General features: G+C 39.0%; 1 protein-coding gene and 1 long non-coding RNA gene across 4 annotated transcripts in view; one reads left to right on the top strand and one right to left on the bottom strand.

Annotated features, from left to right (window-relative positions):
- The window catches only part of FKBP3 (FKBP prolyl isomerase 3), a 466553-nt gene that overhangs the window by 262951 nt on the left and 180962 nt on the right, over positions 1–22640 (bottom strand). The gene's annotated exons all lie outside the window — the stretch shown is intronic.
- The window catches only part of LOC126957891 (uncharacterized), a 139170-nt gene that overhangs the window by 113184 nt on the left and 3346 nt on the right, over positions 1–22640 (top strand). For 2 of the 3 annotated variants that reach the window (XR_007727003.1, XR_007727001.1), the window contains one exon: positions 1075–1472. This is a non-coding gene — a long non-coding RNA (uncharacterized LOC126957891). Of the gene's footprint in view, positions 1–1074; positions 1473–22640 lie in introns of those variants that run through there. The other variant, XR_007727002.1, reaches the window with a different exon arrangement.

Below are 22640 nucleotides of genomic sequence, written 5' to 3'. Positions count from 1 at the left end.
AGACGGGGTTTCACCATGTTAGCCAGGATGGTCTCCACCTCCTGACCTCGTGATCCGCCCGCCTCAGCCTCTCAAAGTGCTGGAATTACAGGCGTGAGCCACTGCGCCCGTCAAAGCAAAGTAATTTTTAAATACTATGACTGAAATCTTCATTTGACAAAAATGAATCATTAGTGGGTTTTCTAAGTGACATAATCACTTGCGGAAACAGGAAGAATGGAGTGTCACGTGTTGATGAAGGATAAACTGCTTGTGTGAAGAGAGATGTATTTTTGGGTGAGAAATTGACATCTTATTCAAATGAAAGGAGGGCCTTACCTGGAACTGTCTTTCATACTGACTGAGTGACATAATGCATAATTATCTGTTACAGTTGTTGTTGTGGTTTGTGTATAGGTTATGATGTTCACTTGAAGAACATCCCACTTACAAGGTTCATATAATACAAGATATAAAGAAGCTTGGTGCCCCAGAGTTTTAAAAGCCATTAATCATTGTGAATTAAGACAGTTAATCAAGCCTGAGACACTGATAAAAGATTGTCCCTGAGGATTTTTACCTTGAAAACATTTAGAAAATGATGGTTTCTGCTTTCTACTTGACTGCTTTAGTAAGCCAATTCATTTTCTTCAGGAGAAGCTCAAGGTTAATGATATGACCATTTCATCTTTAAGCGATGTTTCCCCTCACTCATGTTATCCAACTTCAATAGTTACGACTGATGCTGAGAGTGGTACTATCAAGAAATCATCAGATTGCCTGGCAAGAAGTTAGATAAAGAGAAAAACCAATAATATTGCAGATTTCAATTTGACTTAAAATAAATATATTTTATTGACTATTTGTACCTTAAGATGCAATTAACTTTTTTTTTTTTTTTTTTTTTTTACAATAAATGGTCAATATTTCTCTATTATGAGAATATGCAGAAGAATTGAGCTAGGCCATGGTATATCACCCTGAGAAAAATATCAAAGAAAATGTTTAACTGGGTTAATTTTTTACAAATTATATAATTTCTGTAATTAATTTTAAATAGAATTTCTTAATCCGTTTTTCCCCTTTGATTCCCAGGCTCTCTATGGTAGCACATTATTTCAGGACTAAATCATGAAGGCTGAATTCTTGAAGCCTGGCAGAGGCAAATGTCTCATTAATGCTGATCTGAGAGACATTTGTGACGAGCCTGAACATCAGGCCAATCTGCAGAGCTGATCAGAGGCTGATGAGTGGTTCTGAAGTGAGTCAGGCTGGGAATGAAGACTCCACCAGAATGAGGTGATTACATCTCTGTTTTCAGAAAATGACCTCATAACCCCCAGACTGACATGTTGAATTTCTCAAGGCTTAAGTGTACATACTTCCAATATATCACCCCCCTACAATTTGAATGTCATTAAAGGATTGAGTCAACTTTCAGGATAATTCAAGCTCCTTAAATCCACTTTGCCTCACATATACTGGAATTTAGATAACCTTGAAATTTGTTTAAACCCTTTATTTACTTTTGTAGAGACTTTCTGGCCTCTGATGTAATAGTGGCAAATTCTTCTTTCCTAAATTGTGCTTTTTCTTTTAAAACAAAGAAAGAATGCCTAGGATTTGTGGTAACAAATCATATTGAAAGAGGAATTTAAACAAATAACCATCTTTCTCTAGCAATATATGTCTGGCCTAGAGCTTATTACTGGAATATACTTTATAGTGAATGGCTGAGTAATAAAAGAAAAAAAGCTATTGAAAGTAGATGATGTTATAAATAGTAATATTTTCTGTAGTCCCAGCTACTCAGAAGGCTGGAGAATTGCTTGAGGCCAGGTGATCGAGGCTGCAGTGAGATATGATTGCATCTGTGAATAGCCGCTGAACTCCAGCCAGGGCAACAAAGTGAGACTCCCATCTCAAAAAAAAAAAAAAAAAAAAAAGTAATATTTTGTTTTCACTGTCTTCTTTGCTAATGAATGATGGTTAAAAGAAAATTTTATCACTTAAAATGAACTTGAAACATTAAGCTGAAAAATAAAAGCATAAAAGCCAGACATTGTCATAGCAATACAAAATTATACTTCTGAAGAATTTGAACTACTTATCATGTACTTTTTCAGCCATTAACTTGTTTTTCTGTCTTTGTCACTAAACCCCACCATTTCTTAGGCATAAATCCATGCTGATTTTACTTATTTATCAATGACAAGGATAACACATATTGGAAAACTAGTTGAAATAAATTTAAAAATTGGTGAATAGACAATGAACATTGATGCTTAATTAATAACATAAATTAAAATGGTTAATAGGTTGGTTTTATTGGCTTTTCTACTTTCAACTTTTAGATATTAAAATTAATGTATATAGACAAATGAAAAGTTTGATATTTAGTTATCAACAAACAGGATCCAGAAGGATAATAATTTAAACCAAGAATACATACAATATTATATAGAACTCTTTCTACTTTGAATATGAAGCAAGATAATTCATCTTATAAATTAGCAATTTATTACAACAGTGCTAATTATACTTATGCTGCTATAATTAAGCCATGCCATGATTAAGAGTCTGTCTGCCTTTCCAATTATAAATAAATATTTTAAGCCATTATCTCAGGATTCCATGCTGTTTTCAGGGAAAATTTTTTCTTCATCAAATACCAATCAAACAAATTACTTGAAGAAAAATGTGCTATCTTTTGCAGGTTTCAGTATAGTGATATGGGGGCAATTAAGACAAGGGTTCATAGTCTTAATTATCTTGTGTTAAGCAGGATGGAGAATAAAGCAATAAACATTTAAAATAATTGAAAAAAGAAAGCCTGGGAAGAAATAGCTATTGGGATTAAAAGGGTGTACTGTCAGGCTTTATTCCACTTCCTGTTAAGGTAGCCTTCTTTGCCAACTTTTTGAACTTGCTACAAGATAGAGCTGCAAATATATCCAAGAGCTTATTAATAAGGGGGTATAGTTACTATGTGCTATATACAATATCTCCATGTAGACCAAGTGAACATAATTGACAGCACTTAATTAAACTGGAATTGATTACTCTTACCCAAATAACCTTATAGGGCACAGTAGATCAACCATTTGAGTCCACTGAATCATCAAAAAATATTTACATTTACCACATTCATGGTACTCTATTAGTATTTCTCTTCTCAGTGATCATTTATTGAGCACAACATACCTGCTATGCAGGTTGCTAGGTTATAGGGGTAAAATACATAGCTCCTATTCTTATTGAACCTATAGTCTAATGCAAGAGCTAGGCAAGCAAACAGACACATACTCTGTATAATATTTACTATGGGAGAAATAGCATAATGAACTTTGAGAACACTGAAAAAGAAGACTACTACTTGACCACAAGGGGTGGAGGAAGTCAGGGCAGAGTCCCAGAAGAGAAAACAGCCTGCTTCAGTTTTAAAAGAAGTCAAGGTATTAGTTAGTTCAAAAAATTAAGGAAGGCCATCCTGGGGAGGGGACTCACCAGACAGAGGGAAGATTTGAGCAAAAGGATAATAATAGTGTTAATGACATTTTAAGTCTTTGCTTGATGCCAATTGTTCCCTAGTTTCTTTTTACACATTTCCTTCATTTATTTAATCCTCACAAGAACTGAATGAGGTAGTAGTATTATTTTTATTTTACAGATGAAGAAACTGAAATTTTAAGATGCTAACTTGTTAAGGGCAAACAACTTATGCTGTGTTAAGCTGAGAACTTAAACCTATGTTTATATGACTCCAAAACTCATGCTCTCAATGTTCTCAAGTATCAGCTGCACAAAAATGATGTGTTACAGGAACTGTATGTTGTTCTGAATTCATTTGTTCATTTATTCAAGAAATATTTGCTGATGCAGACACTATGCTAGATCCTAGGGATACAAAGTAAATTCAGAAATGGTCTCTTTCAGGAGGAATTTTTGGCTTAATAGGATAGATATGGCTTATAGATAGGACAGGCAAACAGTCCCTTGAGTAAATAGTGTCTTAATGATTATAGCATCTTAATATTATAGTTGCTTTGTTAGGGTATATATGAAATTCAATAGGAGGGTAAAGTTTTGATGGATATGGGGAGTCAGTAGAGGGTGAAGAAAATATTAATTAGAAAGTGACATAATCTGAGTCCTGAAACATGGGTAGGAAAAAGGAGGGCATTCCAGATAACAAAACAAACTGAGAAAAGCCATAGAAATATAAAATAGCCTGGATTTGGAAGCAATATCCAGTAATTCTGTGTAATTAGAGTGTAGAGAATGACATGATCAAATTTTGAGGCAATGATAAGAAAAAATGTTATTTTAAGTAGAATAAACAGTATTTGATTATCTTTGGATGTGGGAGTGAGGAAAAGAGAGGAATACACAATAACTCGTAGACTTGTCTTTGTTGGTTGGGTGGCTGATGATTACAAATTTCAAAAGAGTGAATATGATAAAAAATTGAGTTGAAATTGGATTGGGGAGAGATAATAAGAATAGTTAGTTTAGTTTTATATATGTTAAGTTAGGCAGAGATAGTTATAGGCTCTTGACCTAGACTTCAGGACAATGTCTTGGTTGCAGATCTAGATTTATAGTTATGAGCATGTAGAAGGATGATTTGAAGTTGCAAAAGTAGATGAAGTCTCTGTGATGGCATGTCAAAGAAGAAGAAGATCAAGCATAAAACTGTGAAATACACAAATCTTTAGTAATAGCTAGAAGAATAAGAGCTTAATGAGATATTAAGATGCAATGGTTAGGTATACAGTCAGAGAACCAGGAGACAGTGATATCGTTAAAATAAAATTAAAATACAGTTTAAAGATAATGGAAGCAATCCCAAGTTTCTAGATGCTCCAAAGAGGTCATGGAAGATGAAATTTGTGAAGAGTTTTTAGAATGTGGCATGTGTGTGACGGCAACATTAGTGAAATAGTAAAGTTGTGAACAGAGGAGAAAACACTGAAATAGTTGTTGTTGGAACTAGAAATGATCTGGCTAGAATAAGGATTATGTATATGGGGCTCAGTGTGGATCAGAGATCCAGAATTCAATGCAATCAGTTGGCACATTTGTGTGGTTTTCTCAAGAAGCTGTCAGCAGCCAAGGTACAAGATCAGAGAAGGCTGATTGTTAGGTTTATCCAAGATCGAAAGTATTCAGAATGGCTGTGGGAGAAAGATAAGGGGACTAGTATCAGTAATGAGCACATGAGGAAGAGATCAGTTAGAAGGTTGCATTATGGAGTTTAGGCAAGTGAGGGAGGGAAGCAAAGCCATGTGGGAGTGATGATGAATGAGGATAAAATGGAGGGATCAAGTGTCTGAAGAGCCTTGGTGAGGGCTACCATAGACACTACTTTCTGAGAAGCCCCTGACCCTCAAGTCCAGGTTATGTGCCCCTCAGTAACCCCCCATAGCATCCTGTACTTCCCCTATCATAGTTATTTCCATTAATTTATTGGGTAGTTGTTGTCACTACGCTACCAGCTCTGTGTCAACAAGGACCTTGTCTGTCTCTTTCATCCCTGTTTCTCCAGTGTCCCACTTTAATGCCTGGCACATGTAGGTGGTGGAACAACTAAACAAACATGAGATAGTGAAAGAGAAGGAGGAATATGAGTTTATATTCAGATTAATATTTTTGAATTAAGATTTCAAAGTTGATGCAGTGCTGGTTGATGACAAGGTCCAGACTATGGTTGAAGTGGATATAGCATAGTTGAAATCTAGGAGGTCATGAAGATGTGAGGCCATGGTATTATGTGGATCATCTGCCTAGGTATTAAGGCTGTACAGAATCTTAGGAAGACTAGAAATAAAAGGAACTTGGGAGCCCAGGACATAGGTCTCAACCAATGGGGGTGAATAAGCTAAAGTTCAGTAAATTAGAGCAAGGGAGAAAATATTATGGAAAAACAGAATGGCACAACCTTAACAGAGAAAGAAAGTTTTCATGAAGGTGTAAGTGACCATGGGGACTACTTCAGGAGTATGGGGTATGGGTTGAATGAGTTGTGTAAGGCAGGAGGGCTAAAGCAGTGATCAGATGGTAATGAATCTAATAAACCCAGCCAAGGATCTTGTTTTTTGTTCCATGAATATTACAATACAAAAGATACAAAAATATCCTTAGATTTTAAAGTGTGTCAAGGTAACTTTGGAAGAGTAGGATAGTCAAGCAAGCAAACAAACAAAACCCCCCCCAAAAAACTCAGGATTTAAAGCTGTGGAGACAGGGACTCCAGATTTGCCTCTACCATTGCCAGTTTCTAGTTGAATGTTGGTGGTCAGATTTCTTAACATTTTATGTGTGAAATGAAGGCATTTGATTACCTAGTTTCTAAGTTATTTTGCTTGGCTTGCAAAGTTTTGTAACCTGACACTATTCTACCTATTCAGCATTCCCTGTATACATCAATGTGACGTGCCAGGTTAATATACAAGATATCTTAAGAATATAGACAGTTCATTTTTATTTTAATACTTTTGTTAGGGGTAGAAGGTATTTGAGTTACCAGTGGTGAATCTGTACGGATCTGCAACAACTTCAATCTTGTCAACTCAGAAGAAAAAAATTGACTGGTGGGCATAAGGCAGAAAAAGAGGCCAAGGCACATTTTAGAGCAGGAGTGAAAGTTCATTTAAAAAAGGCATTAGACGAGGACAGAAAAGAAGGTACAAGTGGAAGAGACCCAAGTGGCCAAGTTGAAGCACAAGGGCGACATTTATACTTGATTCTAGAACTTTATATATTGGTCCACTCTTGGGGTCTTGTGCCCCTTTCCTGTGGTTCCTCCCTTGGGGTGGACTGCCCGCATGCGCAGTGCCCTCATTACACTTGGGAAGTGAGCATGTGCAATGTGTTTAGGAAGTTGAACGCATGCCCTTCTGAGACTTTCTTCCCTTTTCTGGGGGAACACCATTTTGTCTCTTACTGCGCATGCCTGGCTCACTCACCCAATACCTGAGATTTTATTATCAATCTCAAGTGTTTTATCTGTTTGGGAAGTTGCCTCTCCCTGGTACCTGCTCTCAATTAACACTTTAATGTGACATCTGTAGAACATCAGGTGATTGTCTGTACCTGGCTTGGCTGCCAAATTATCATATTTAGAGAGGCAATGTTGATATGGACAGGAGGCAGGGAAATACTGGGTAGAAGAGGGTGGTTCACTGGCCAAGGCCCCACCTTCAAGCCTGGAAACTGTGGCCCTAAATGGGAACAGACATTCCTGTTTTTGCAACCAAATCTTGCCTTTTGGCCCACAATGCCCCCCTATCCTATACCCATATAACCCCCAAACCCCAGGTTCCGTGAGTGGTCGAGCAGAGGAGCAGAAGAGCAGCAGAGCGGTGTGGTAGAGAAGGAGAGAAGAGAAAGAGCGTCTGAATGTCGAGAGGGGTTTTGCTGGGGACAGCCAGGGAGATTGGCTGCAGGACAGCCAAACTCCAGAGGAAGATAATCCTGCTGAGAGCCACCTCCACCACTCAAAAAAATCCCTGCATACACCATGTCAGTGTGTGACCTGATTCTTCCTGGATGCCAGACATGCACCTGGGTACCAAGAGGGCAGGGTGTAAAAGGCTGTCACTCTGACACTCCACTGAGCTGGTTTAACACTTAGCCATCCGCGGATGGCAGCTGCTAAAAGAACATTAATTGTAACACACCCCTAGATGCCACCATGGGTCTGGAGCCCAAAAGGGCTCGCCCTGGCTCCTGCACCTGCTTTTCTGCATGCTCCCCCTCCCATAAAGGGTTTGATCAGCAGTGGCAGCAAATGAGTCACACCCCTGTCACAAGTGCAAGGAGGCCAGAGAACTCTCCTGTTTCAATGTGATAATTATCCAACTATCACCTGATATTCCTGTTGGGTAGGGGAAGAGCCCTCTCCTGCCCCAGTCATGTCTGTTTAACTACCTGTAACACTTTCATTCATTGTTTCCTTTTCTTGGAATATCCTCCACATGTCTATACATTTACTTAAGGCCCAATGTAAGTTCCCCTTTACTATAAAATCTTACCTGCCTACACCAGTGTTCACTCCTGGCTATCCCTTCTGAATGTCAGTAGCTCTGAAGGTCTGTTCCACCACAGTTCAGCACTTAACTCGCTCATACTGTTCAATGTTTGATGTCAACCTAGGCAGTAAAATAAAATTCCATATTCTGGAAGCTAGGAGCTTTGAGATCTAGTTTCTGTTGTAACTAATATTGTGCTCTTGTACAAAAGGCTTCTTTTTTTTTTTTGAGACGGAGTCTTGCTCTGTCGCCCAGGCTGGAGTGCAGTGGCCAGATCTCAGCTCACTGCAAGCTCCGCCTCCCGGGTTCACGCCATTCTCCTGCCTCAGCCTCACGAGTAGCTGGGAGACTATAGGCGCCCGCCGCCTCGCCCGGCTAGTTTTTTGTATTTTTTAGTAGAGACGGGGTTTCACCGTGTTAGCCAGGATGGTCTCGATCTCCTGACCTTGTGATCCGCCCGTCTCGGCCTCCCAAAGTGCTGGGATTACAGGCTTGAGCCACCGCGCCCGGCCACAAGAGGCTTCTTATTTTTAAAATGAAGGGATTTGAATAGAGAATAGCTTTCTTAGTTCAGGTATTACCTAAAAGCAGAGCCAGAGAAAGAGTTTGTGCACAGGTGACTTATTTTGAGCAGTCATCCCCGGAAGAAGGAGGAAGGTCCTGGGAAAGTGGGACTAGGAAGGAGGAAGAACTACTATAAGGGAACATTACTGAGGCTACTGATGGGCGCAATGGGATTCCATCCTGCTGGGACCTCCTGAGAAGTATACCAAGCACCTCCAAGAATTGCTTTCCAAAAGAAGGGAGATGGGAATATTTATCAATCATCTCCATCCCCCATAAGCCCAGAATTGTCCTTGGGGATGCTTCTTCTGAGTTTCTGAGCTATACACATTAGCTGCTGATCTGAGCTACCTAGGGGCAGAAAGCCAGGAGGCATAGCACATCTTCAAGGTGAGATACTGTCAGTGTGAAGTCCACACCATTCTGGAGATATCCATTCACCCATAGCTGAAATTGGAGTACAGGCTGAGAGGGAGTGAGTCTGGGTACTGCTAATTTCAAAATTTGTGAAACAATGATACATTCTTAGATAAGCTTTATATTTTAATACCATAGATAGAGTGGCTTGCTTTTGGAATGTTAACTTTCTATTCAAAGCTGAGACACAATTTAGTAAATTTGCAGTATGCAAAACCCCTCTTGTCTCTGAAGAGGGATGTTTTAATAAATTCTAATAGTAGTAGCCTAGGCCGGGCGCGGTGGCTCAAGCCTGTAATCCCAGCACTTTGGGAGGCCGAGGCGGGCGGATCACAAGGTCAGGAGATCGAGACCACAGTGAAACCCCGTCTCTACTAAAAATACAAAAAATTAGCCGGGCGCGGTGGCGGGTGCCTGTAGTCCTAGCTACTCAGGAGGCTGAGGCAGGAGAATGGCGTGAACCCAGGAGGCGGAGCTTGCAGTGAGCCGAGATCGCGCCACTGCACTCCAGCCTGGGCAACAGCGTGAGACTCCGTCTCAAAAAAAAAAAAAAAAAATAGTAGTAGCCTAAAAACTATTAAAAGGAAAAAGTTAAACAAAATCTCTATAGGTTATTTAAAGTGACCCAACAAATGACTTTTGGAGAGACTGAAATAATGCCTCAGAATGACCTCTTCTAAACATGACAAAATCTCTAGGAAGATTATTTAGATATTCAACAAAGAGATTTGGAAGTGAAATATAAATAATAACTACTTAAGATGCAGGACCTACACATTATATAATTTTAAGGGAAATTTGCAGAATTAGAAAGAACATCAGATGCTATTTCATGATAAATTAGTGCACCTTGGAGATCTCCAGAAATGAAAGATGACCCAGAGGACGCAATTCCTGGGCAAGAAACCACCACATAGAAACCTCAATATTGATATTTCTCCAAGACTTGAGACAATACTTTTCTGCTTGCCCTTCTTTGAAGATTCTATTATGGTTGAATTTTCACAACCCCATCTGAAGATTTTTAATTTCAAGGGAATTTCAATTGCTGAAAGGAATTGGAGTACAAAAAAGTCTTCATTTCTTGGCCATGCTAGCCTATTGGTTCCCTTGAAATCTTGCTCCATTGGGCCCCTTTTCTTGGTATAGAAGGGCTAGTAGTAAAGTATTTCTTGAAGGAGGATATAAGGCACAGGACCAACTTCTGCTCTTACTAGTGAGTTTCAGATTTCCACCTGGACTCAATTTCGCCATATTTTGCTCCCACTTATACTAGCCCCCTAAAGAAATCTCCATGTCCTTCATCCAGCTGCTCTTATGGCAATTATAATCTCCAGGTCTTTACAGGTATCTTTAGTGGAGGAGATGAAGGGAGAGAGAAAATAACCTCCTGTCCATCTGCCTCTTGGTTTCTCTTCCCTGTCAAGCTAGACGTGAGCACCATCCTTAGCTGGAACTCAGCTGCCATTGCTGTTTTTCTGCCTTGCAGTGACCAGTGGTCAAAGATTAGACAGGGTTGTGTCTTTGGTAGTAGCCATTCTCCCAGTTGCCACACCAGAAATCTAAAGGTCATCCTTGAAAACTCTGCCTCCAACCCTCTGTGTCACTCACATCTAATAATCACAAAATCCTTCAAATTCTACCTTCTTAATATTTGTTTACTTTCCTCCATTCTTATTGCCTTTAACTTTGCTTTTCTTTTCCCTGGATTCTGGAAATTACCTCCTACTATCTACTTAACACCTTGCTCCCTTCAATCTTTCACTGACCAGATAAAATAATATTTTCAAAAGACCAATCCAAAAGGCTTGGTCTCTTGATTAAAACCCCTTCAATAGTTCTTCATTTACCCCAGAATAACATAGAAGACCCAGAGTTTGTTTCTCAAGCCTCCTCCATTGCCACTCCCCACTTTTCATTCTATGCTACACCTCTAGTGTATTACTTGCAGTTTCCCATGCAGGCTGGACACTCAGTTACACTCATGTTATAATAGCAGCAGAAGTGCTACTGAAAATATTTATCACTTGCAGTGGCATTGGCACTAAGCAATCAAAACAAAGAACAGTCCATTCAGAATGGATATTGGCTATGAACATCTGTCTAAATACCCACCCTAAAGAGTCACCATGTATACCCACCTAGCATTTATTACAATGTATTGCTAGCTTGCTTATTAGAGTAAAAGCTTCTTGTACGTAGAGGAAGTGTCTTGTTTCTGTTGTATTTCTGACTATGTTATAGAAACTCAATTTTTTTTTTTAAGCTAATTTAATGAATGAATTTAGCAACTAAATTTCAACTCAGGGATCTGTTTGTGAAATCCTGTTCTTCATCATGCTATATTGAATTTTAGATAGTGGAGAAAATGGAAAAGTAGATCATCCTTTGAACATTATCTATACTTTAGGTACATAAAGATTTGTCTCTCCTTTAATGCTACCCACAAGGCACTCCTAGAGTGAGAAGATGATGGATAACATTACTTCCTTTTGAATAATTCATAATATAGTCACTTTTTGTGATTTTTGGCTTTGCATTTTTCATGAATTGCCAAATTTTGATTCTTAGACAGCTAAAATTTCAGATATTCGATTTTGCAGGACATGATGAGGCTGCAAAATGATAATGAAGTCTGTTTATCAGTAAAGTTCCTGTGTACGTTGTTAGGACTATAATGGTAAACTTTTGTTTCTCTATCTTAGGCAATATCTCTCATCTTACATAGTTTTCTAGAACCTTGGCATTTCCCTATCAAGAGATGGATTTTATGTCCCCTGCCTTTGAAGGTGGATTGGCCTTTATGACTGCCTCAACTAGTAGAACATGACAGAGTGAGGCTTGATGACTCTGAAACTAGGTCATAAAAATATAACACTCTTCTGTTGTATTCTCTTGGAATGTTTGCTCTTGGAATCAGACTGCAAGGAAGTGCATACAGATATGTGGAGATGCCACATATAGGATGTCCAGTTGCAGGCAATAGTCAGCATTAACTTCCAGATATGAGAGTGAATGGGCCTTCATATGACTTTAGACCCCAACTGTTTAGTCACCTCTTTAGAGTTGAAGGCTTCCCAGATGAAGTCCCAGGCATTATGGAACAGAGACCAGCTTTATTCTTTATAAATTCCTGGCCCTGCTTAGGTTTCTAAGCACTGTATAAAGATTATTGTTTAGGACACTAAGTTTGGTGTGGGGTGGTTTGTTAAGAAGAAATACATAACTGGACTACACACCTATGCCTTCATCTTAAAGGTAGTGAATTCTGTAATTGTAGTGATTGAAGTTTTAAAAAGTATATGTGAAAACTTAAAAACAGTATGTCCCTTTCCTTAACAATCCATCTGATGGCTACAGTTACATTAACCACATTTCTGTGTTGATTTAAATTTCCAAGGAGAATTCCATGCATGGAGATTCAAATAAAGATAAAAAGAAACAGAAATGCAGTTTTTTTTCCCTTTTCTTCTCTCTCTGAGCAATTCTAACCCTAAAGAAGCCAAAAGGAAGAATATGTCAAGATGGGACATATTTGAATGGGAGGAAAGATGGATATGTTCCTGTTGAATATTCTAAACTCTCCAAATATTCAAAACCCCATTTTTGCATGTTTTTTCCTTTTTTTTTTTTTTTTTTTTTTTTGAGACGGAGTCTCGCTCTGTCACCCAGGCTGGAGTGCAGTGGCCGGATTTCAGCTCACTGCAAGCTCCGCCTCCCGGGTTCACGCCATTCTCCTGCCTCAGCCTCCCGAGTAGCTGGGACTACAGGTGCCGCCACCACGCCCGGCTAGTTTTTTGTATTTTTTAGTAGAGACGGGGTTTCACCGTGTTAACCAGGATGGTCTCGATCTCCCGACCTCGTGATCCGCCCGTCTCGGCCTCCCAAAGTGCTGGGATTACAGGCTTGAGCCACCGCGCCCGGCCATGTTTTCTCCTTTTTAAAGATACAGCCCTTTTGGGGATTGAGCAAGAGGGCCAAATAAAAGTCTCCACTAATTATCCCCTCTGCAAGAACACCTATTTAACAACTATCTACACACAGAAAAAGCAACTTCATGAGAACCAAAAATCAGGTGAGCATTCACAGTACCTGGTTTTAACTTCATACAGCTGAAAGAGGCACTGGAATAGGGTAGGAAAGACAGTCTTGAATCGCCAGCACCACCCCTTCCTCATTCCTTGGCAGTGGACATGTGGCATAAAGAAACAATCTGTGTGCTTGGGAGAGGGAGAGCACAATGATAATGCGATTTTCATTAAACTTAGTGTTGCCCTGTTACAACAAAAAGCAAAACCAAGCTGAACTCAGCCGATGCCCATACAGTGTGGGAGAATTTAAACTAGCCCTAGACAGAGGGAAAATTGCCCATCCCAGTGGCTGGAAGTTGAGTTCTGGCAAGCCTCACTACCATGGGCTAAAGGGCTCTGGGGTCCTACATAAACTTGAAAGGTAGTCTAGGCCACAAAGACTGCAACTCCCAGGCAAGTTCTCGTGCTGAACTGCGCTGAGACCCAGTAGATTTGGGGGATGTAGCACCTACTGAGAGACCAGCCTGGGTGGCTAATAGACTCGCACCATGCCTTCCCCAAACCCAGACTGTATAGCTTGTGGATTCAAAAGATACCCCTTCCTTCTACTTGAGGAATAGGAGAGGGAAGACTAAAGAGGACTTTGTATTGCATCTTGAGTACCAGCTCAGCAACAGGAGGATAAGGCACAGGTCAGAGCCATGAGACCCCCTTTATAGGCCCTAACTCCCAGATGACATTTATAGATACACCCTGTGTAAGAAAGGAACCCACTGCCTTGAAGAGAAGGACCCAGTCCTGGCAGCATTAATCACCTGCCGATTAAAGAGCTCTCGGGTCCTGAATAACCAGCAGTGATACCCAGGTATCATGCCATGGGCCTTGGGTAAGACTCTGAGACTAGCAGGCTTCAGGTGAGAATCAGCACATTCCCAGGTGTGATGGTTATGAGAAAGAACCTTCTGCTTGAGAAAAGTGGATGGAAAAGTAAAGGGCACCTTTAATTGCACATTAGATACCAGCTCAGCCATGGTGGGTAGAGCACTGAGTGGGTTCTTAGAACCTCTGATTCCAGGACTTGGCTATTGGATGACATTTTTGGACCTGCCCTGGGCCAGAGGGAAATCCATTGCCCTGAAGAGTGAATCCCAAGCCTGGCAGCATTTACCAAAACTGGTTGAAAAGCCCTTGGACCTTAAGGGAACATCACTGGTAGCCCAACAGTATTCCCTGCGGCCTGTGGTAGTGGTGGCCAAAAATGAAGAGCCTCTGCCTGTGGAAAGGGGAGGGACAAGCGGGAAAAACTATGTCTCATGGTTTGAATGCCAGCTCAGCCGCATTACAATAGAACACCAGGTAGACTTCTAAGGTATTTGACTCCAGTCCCTGGCTCCTGGACAGCACCTCTGGACCTCCCCGGGGCCTGGGGGAACTCCCCGTCCTGAAGGGAAGAACACAAGCCTGGTTGACTTCACCACTTGCTGATTATAGAAGACCAGAGCCCTGAGCAGACATAGGCAATAGCCACATAGTGGTTACAGCAGGCCTTGGATGATACCCAGTGCTGTGCTGGATTCAAGTTTGACCCAGCACTATCTCAGTGCTGATGGTCACAGGAGTGCTTTTATCACTTCACTCCCAGCTTCAGGTAGCTCATTACAGAGAGACTCTGTTTTTTTGGGAGAAAGTAAAGGAAGAAGAAAAGAGTCTCTGCCTAGTAGTCCAGAGAATTCTTCCAGATATTATCCAAGACTATCAAAATGGCACCTCTATAAGTCTATAAGAACCACAGTGTTACAGTACTTGGGGTGTCCCCTAATGCAGATATGATTTAGATAACAATGCCCAAGTCCTTACAAGTATCTGGAAAGCCTTCCCAGGAATGACAGGTACAAACAATCCCAGACTGAGAAGACTACAAAAAATACCCAACTCTTCAATACCCAGACACAGACAAACATTTACAAGCAACAAGACCATCCAGGAAAATATGACCCCAACAAATGAACTAAATAAGGCACCAGAGACCAATCCTGGAGAAACAGAGATATATATCATCTTTCAGAAAGAGAATTCAAAATAGCTGTATTGAGGAAACTCAAAGAAATTCAAGATAATACAGAGAAGGAGTTCAAAATTCTATTAGATGAACTTAATAAATATATTAAAATAAGAATCAAGCAGAAATTCTGGAGTTGAAAAATGCAACTCACATACAAAAGAGTGCATCAGAGTCTTTGAATAGCAAAATTGATCAAGCCGAAGAAAGAATTAGGGAGCTTGAAGACAAGCTATTTGAAAATACACCGTCAGTGGAAACAAAAAAAAAAAAACCCAAACTAACAACGAAGCATGCCTACAGGATCTAGAAAATAGTCTCAACAGGGAAAATCTAAGAATTATTGGCCTTAAAAAGGACATAGAGAAAGAGATAGAGGCAGAAAGTTTTGTGGGGGAAAGGAAGAGAGATCAGACTGTTACTGTGTCTATGTAGAAAAAGGAAGACATAAGAAACTCCATTTTGATCTGTACTAAGAAAAATTGTTCTGATTTAAGATGCTGTTAACTTGTAACTTTAGCCCCAATGCTGTGCTCACAGAAACATGTGCTGTATTGAATCAAGGTTTAAGGGATTTAGGGCTGTGCAGGCTGTGCCTTGTTAACAATATATTTGCAGGCAGTATGCTTGGTAAAAGTCATTGCCATTCTCCATTCTCTATTAACCAGGGACACGATGCACTGCAGAAAGCCGCAGGGACCTCTGCCCGAGAAAGCCTGGGTATTGTCCAAGGTTTCCCCCAACTGAGACAGCCTGAGATATGGCCTCGTGGAAAGGGAAAGACCTTACCATCCCCTAGCTCGACACCTGTAAAGGATCTGTGCTGGGGAGGATTAGTAAAAGAGGAAGGCCTCTTTGCGGTTGAGAAAAGAGGAGGGCCTCTGTTTCCCGCATATTCCTGGGAATGGAATGTCTGGTATAAAGGGACCATTCATTCTATTCTGAGATAGGAGAAAACCACCCTGTGGCTGGAGGCGAGATATGCTGGTGGTGATACTGCTGTCTTACTCTTTGCTACACTGAGACGTTTGGGTAAAGAGAAACATAAATTTAGCCTACATGCACATCTGAGCACAGTAGCTTCCCCTGAACTTATTTATGATGCAGATTCCTTTGCTCATATGTTTTCCTGCTGACCTTCTTCCCACCATCACTCTGTTCTCCTGCTGCACTCCCCGTGCCGAAATAGTGAAAATAATAGTCAATAAATACTGAGGGAACTCAGAGACCAGTGCTGGTGCAGGTCCTCGCATGCTGAGTGTGCTGGTCCTCTGGGCCCACTGTTCTTTCTCTGTACTTCGTCTCGGTGTCTTATTTCTTTTCTCAGTCTCTGTCTCCACCTAATGAGAAATACCCACAGGTGTGGAGGGGCAGGCCCCCTTCAGTTTATTCAAAGGGATAAGAGCAGAGAACTTTCCAAATCTAGAGAAAGTTATCAATATGTAACTACAAGAAAGTGATGAAACACTAAGCAGTTTTAACCAAAAGACTACCTCAAGCCATTTAATAACCAGTCTCCCAAAGGCCAAGGATAAAGAAAGGATTCTAGAAGTAGCAAAAGCAGATTTTTCAATAGAAACCTTATTAGCCAGGAGAGACTGGTATGACATATTTAAAGTGCTGAAGGATTAAAAAAAACCCCTTTTACCCTAGAGTAAGTTTATCTCATTGAAATATCCTTTAAACAGAAGAAGAAATAAAGACTTTCCCAGACAAAAGCTGAGGGGTTTCTTCAACACCAGACCTGTCCTATTAGAAATGCTAAAGAAAGTACTTCCATCAGAAAGAAAAGGAGGACATTAAAAAGCAGTAAGGTATCATCTGAAAGTAGAAAACTGTGCTAACAGTGCACAGAAAAACAGAATATTATAAGACTGTAACTGTGGTGTGTAAACTACTCTTAAGTAGAAAGACTAAACAATGAAGCAATAAAAAAATAAGACTACAACTTTTCAAGACATAGTACAATAAGACATAAATAGAAAAAGCAAAATGCTAAAAAGCTGGGGAAGAAAGTTAAGGTTTTTGTCAAGTAAAGTTTAAAGTGTTTATTGGGTTTCTCTTTGCTTGTTTGTTTATGGAAACAGTGTTATTATTAGCTTAAAAGCATGGGTTATAAGACAGCAGTTGCAAGCCTCATAGTAACCTCATATGAAAAAACCATATACCAGATATACAATAAATAAAAAGCAAGAAATTAATTCACACCACCAGAGAAAATTACCTTCAATAAAAGCAAGACCAGAAGGAAGAAAAAACAAAAAACCACAAAACAACCAGAAAACAAATAATAAAATGGTAGGAGTAGTCCTTATTCATCAACCTTAATGAGTAATAATAACATTGAATGTACATGAACTAAACTCTCCAATTAAAAGACATAGAGTGGCTGAATGAATTAAATAACAAGATCCAGTGATCTGTTGCCTATAAGAAACATGCTTCACCTATAAAAATACACACAGATGGAAACTAAAGAGATTGAAAAGATCCTATATAAATAGAAACTGAAAAAGAGTAGGAGTAGCTACACTTACATGAGACAGAATAGGTTTCAAGACAAAAACTATAGGAAGAGACAAAGAAAGTCACTATATTATGATAAAGGAGTCAATTCAGCAAGAGAATATAACAATTGTAAAAATAAATGCACCTAACACTGGCACCCAGATATTTAAAGCAAATACTATTAAAGCTAAAGAGAGAGAAAGACCCCAATAAAATAATGGCTGGAGACTTCAAGACCCCACTTTCAGAACTGGACAAATCTTCCAGACAGAAAATCAACAAGGAAACATTGAACTTAATCTGTGTTATAGATCAAATGGACCTAATAGGTATTTACAGAACATTTCACCCAATGGCTGCAAAATACACATTCTTATCTTCAGCACATGGATAATAAGGGAAAGACCATAAGGTAGGTCACAAACAAATCTTAAAACATTCAAAAATGGAAATATCAAGCATTTTCTCTGACCACGTAGAATATAACTAGAAATCAATAACAAGAGAAATTTAGAAAACAACACCAACACATGGAAATTAAACAATATACTCCTAAATGACCGGTGGGTCAATGAAGAAATTAAAAAGGAAATTGAAACATTTCTTGAAACAAATAATAATGAACACACAACATACCAAAATATATGTGATACAGTGAAAACTATAAGATTATATTACCTATAATATAATATATATTACCTTGTACGGTGATAAAATTTAACATCTTTTCATGATAAAAACCATAAAGAAAAGAAAAAAACCTGGATGTAGGAGGAATATACTTCAACAAATCAAAGTGATATATGACACACCCACAACTAGTATACTGAATGAGGGAAAACTGAAAGTCTTCCTCTAAGATTGGGAACACAACAAAAATGCCCACTCTCACCACTGCTATTCAACACAGTACTAGAAGTCCTAGCTAGAGCAATCGGATAAAAGAAAGACATAAAGGGCATCAAAATTGAAAAGGAAGAAGTCAAATTATCCTGGCTTACAGGTAATATAATCTTATATTTGGAAAAGCCTAAAGATTCCACAAAAAAAACGTTTAATTAATTGGTAAACCAATTCAGTAAAGTTGCATGATGCAAAATCAACATACAGAAATCAGTAACATTTTTTATATGCCAACAGTGAACAATCTGAAAAAGAAATCAAGAAAGTAATCCCATTTACAATAGCTACAAACAAAATAAAATACCTAGAAATTAACTTAAAGAAGTAAAAGATCTCTACAATGAAACTATAAAACATTGATGCAAGAGATTGAAGAAGATACAAAAAATGCAAAAATATTTCATGTTCATAGGTTGGAAGAATCAATAGTGTCAACATGTCCATACTACCCTAAGCAATCTACAGATTTAATGCAATCACTATCAAAATACCAGTGACATTCTTCACAGAAATAGAAGAAAAATCCATAAAAAAAAAGTTGTAGGAACAAACAAAAGACCTAGAACAGCCAAAACCATCCTAAGTAAAAGGAACAAAACTGGAGGAGTTGCATTACCTGACTTTAAATTATACTACAGAGCTGGCAGGGTGTAGTGGCTCACCCCTGTAATCCTAGCACTTTGGGAGGCTGAGGTGGGTGGATCACTTGAGGTCAGGAATTCAAGACCAGCCTTGTCAACGTGGTGCAACCCTGTCTCTATTAAAAATACAAAAATTAGCTGGGGGTGGTGGTGTGGGCCTGTAGTCCCAGCTACTCAGGAAGCTGAGGTAGGAAAATCACTTTTACCTGGGAGTGGGAGGTTGCAGTGAACCAAGATTGCACCATTGTACTCCAGCCTGGGCAACAAAGGGAGACTTTGTCTCAAAAAAAAAAAAAAAAAAATACTACAGAGCTATAATAACCAAAGCAGCATGGTACTAGCATAAAAAGACATATAGATTAGTGAAACAGAATAGAAAACCCAGAGATAAATCCATACATCTATAGTGAACTTATTTTTGACAAAGGTGCCAATAGCATACATGGGGGGAAAAGAACAGTCTTCAATAAATGGTGCTGGGAAAACTGGATATCCATATCCAAAAGAATGAAACTAGACTCCTATCTCTCACCATATACAAAAATCAAATTAAAATGAATTAAAGACTTAAATCTAAGACCTTAAGCTATGAAACTACTAAAAGAAATCACTTGCTAGGCACAGTTGTCTTACAACTGTAACCCCAGCACTTTGGGAGGCCGAGGCAGGTGGATCACCTGAGGTCAGGAGTTTGAGACCAGCCTGTCCAATATGGTGAAACCCCATCTCTACTAAAAATACAGAAAATTAGCCAGGCGTAGTGGTGTGCGCTTGTAATCCCAGCTACTCAGGAGGGTGAGGCAGAAGAATAGCTTGAACCCGAGAGGCAGAGGTTGCAGTGAGCTGAGATGGTACCACTGCACTCCAGTCTGGGTGACAGAGTGAGACTCCATCTCAAAACAAACAAACAAACAACAAAACATTGGAGAAGCTCTCCAGAACACTAGACTGGGCAAAGATTTCTTGAGTAATACCCCAAAAGCACAAGTGACCAAAGCAGAAATAGAGAAATGGGATCACATCAAGTCAAAAAGTTTCTGCATAGCAAAGGAAACAATCAACAAAGTGAAGAGAGAGCTCATAGAGTGGGAGGAAATGTTTGCAAACTAACCACCTGACAAGGGATTAATAGCCAGAATATATCAAGAGCTCAACTCTATGGGGAAAAAAATCTGATAATCTGATTTTTAAATGCGTAAAAAATTTGTGTAGACAATTTTTAAAAGAAGACAAACCAATGACAAACAGGTATATGAAAAAGTGCCCAACATCATTGATCACCAGAGAAATGCAAATCGAAACTAATAAAATGTTCCCTCACCCTAGTTAAAATGGCTTATATTCAAAAGTTAGATAATGACAAATGCTGGCAAGGATGTGGTGAAAAGGGAAATGTTGGTGGGAATGTAAATTAGTGCAACCACTATGAAGAATAGTTTGGATGTTCCTCAGAAAACTAAAAATAGAGTTACCATAGGATCTAGCAATCCCACTGCTAGGGATATACCTAAAAGAAAGAAAATCTGTATATCAAAGAGATATCTGCACTCCCATGTTTATTGCAGTACTATGCACAATAGCCAAGACTTGGAATCAACCTAAGTGTCCAGCAACAGATGAATGGATAAAGAAAATGTGGTACATATACACAATGGGACATTATTCTGCCATAAAAAGATGAGATTCTGTCATTTATTACAACATGAATGGAACTGGAGGTCATTATGTTAAGTAAAATAAGCCAAGCACAGAAAGACAAACTGCATATGCTCACATATTTGTGGGAACTAAAAATTAAAATAATTGTATCCATGGAGATAGAAAGTAGCAAGATGGTTACCGGCTGCTGGGAAGGGTAGTAGAAGCATTGGGGTAAGTGAGGATGGTTAATGGTACAAAAAAAATTAGAAAGAATGAGTAACACCTAGTATTTGCTAGCAGAACAGGGTGAGTATAGTCAAAGACAATTTAATTGTACGTTTAAAAATAAACGATTATAATTTGATTGTTTGTCACATAAAGGATAAATGCTTGAAGTGATAGATACCCCGTTTATCCTGGTGTGATTATTACCATTGCATGCCAGTATCAAAATACCTCATGTAGCCCATATATATACTTACTATGTACCCACCCACACACAAAAAAACTAAACACAAAAAAAGATATATCCCTTGTAAAGATGTGAGTCAAGCCAATGGAGCGGCTGAATGGCTCCCTGCTAAATATTCAAATGTCCCCTACCCTCTTGCAGTTAGATGAGGTCATGAAGCTGTTTGTGGCCAATGGGGTGTGAAGGAAAGTGATACGGTCACTGTTCTGTGGTGACCATAGAAGCTGTGTTTTGTTGTGAAGGAACTACAACCTGGAAGCAGCCTAGATGGCTGAGCTACCATAAGTATACCTGCCCTAAAGAGCCACTTTGATTTGTAGTGAACACACTGCCCCAGTGTGTTGAACCATGAATTTGTTTGTTTGGGCATAGCCTATCCTGATGAATAGGCAGGATGGGACTGGCAGTTGGGATGACCATCAGTATCGCCAGTTACCACCAGATTGAGCTCTGTGACGTCCCTAGTAGGCAAACCCTACCCATGCATGCACAGCCTTTCAATTTCTAACTTTTAAACATAAATGGACAGCAAAATATCACTGTAAGTAAATGTTCCCATATTAGACAGATTGACTATCAAAAGCAAACAAAAACAAATCTCAAAGGAAATAGAAACAAAGCAGTGAGCAAAGGAAAACATCCAAAAGGATGTAGCTTATAACATTAAAGAAATATGAGGAGATGTTTTATTCTTGAAGCAAAAACAAGTTGCTAATAATAATAAAAAAAGGAATAATAAGTGAAAAGAGATCAAGGAAGAGCCTTTGGTAATAAAATTAAAGTAAAGCAGCTGAAATTAAAGTTCAATAAAAGGGTTGGAAATAAAGTTAGAAAAATCTTCCAGAGAGAAATGGAAAACAGGGAAAAAAGAAGGTAAAGTTAGAGAAGAAAGTGAAAAAGTGAGATGTTAAAAGAGTGCTAAATCATCTCGTTGCAAAATAAAGTGTCAATAACAATAATATCTAAACTTGCTTAACTCAAGAATTTTTGGTATAAGTATATACTTTAGAAATAAGGTAGCCAGAGGAAATAATGTCATGTTTGAGAAGGAAAACTCAAGACAGGAAAAAGCAGGCAGAGGATGTCTATTTTTTTCATGAGAGGTTCTATTAGTGCTATTTAACTTTTAATATTAGGTAATGCATTAATTGGATAAAATAATAACTTTAAACAAATAAAAATTTCTTATTGCTATTTTCCTCTTACCCTGTTTTTCTCACCCATGCATGGCACTATTGACATGTTGAACCAGATGTTTCTTTGTTGTGAGGGCTGTCCTGTGTGGTGGAGGATGTTTAGCAGCGTTCCTGGGCACTAAGGGCTATATTCAGTGGCACCTGTCTTCTCCATCCATTTACATTAATAACAATTAAAAATCTCTTGAGACACTGT

The sequence above is a fragment of the Macaca thibetana genome, chromosome 7 (assembly GCF_024542745.1).
Source record: "Macaca thibetana thibetana isolate TM-01 chromosome 7, ASM2454274v1, whole genome shotgun sequence".
Taxonomy (NCBI): Eukaryota; Metazoa; Chordata; class Mammalia; order Primates; family Cercopithecidae; genus Macaca; species Macaca thibetana.
The sequence above is the reverse complement of the archived record's forward strand: the minus strand, read 5'-3'. Positions and strand labels throughout refer to the sequence as shown.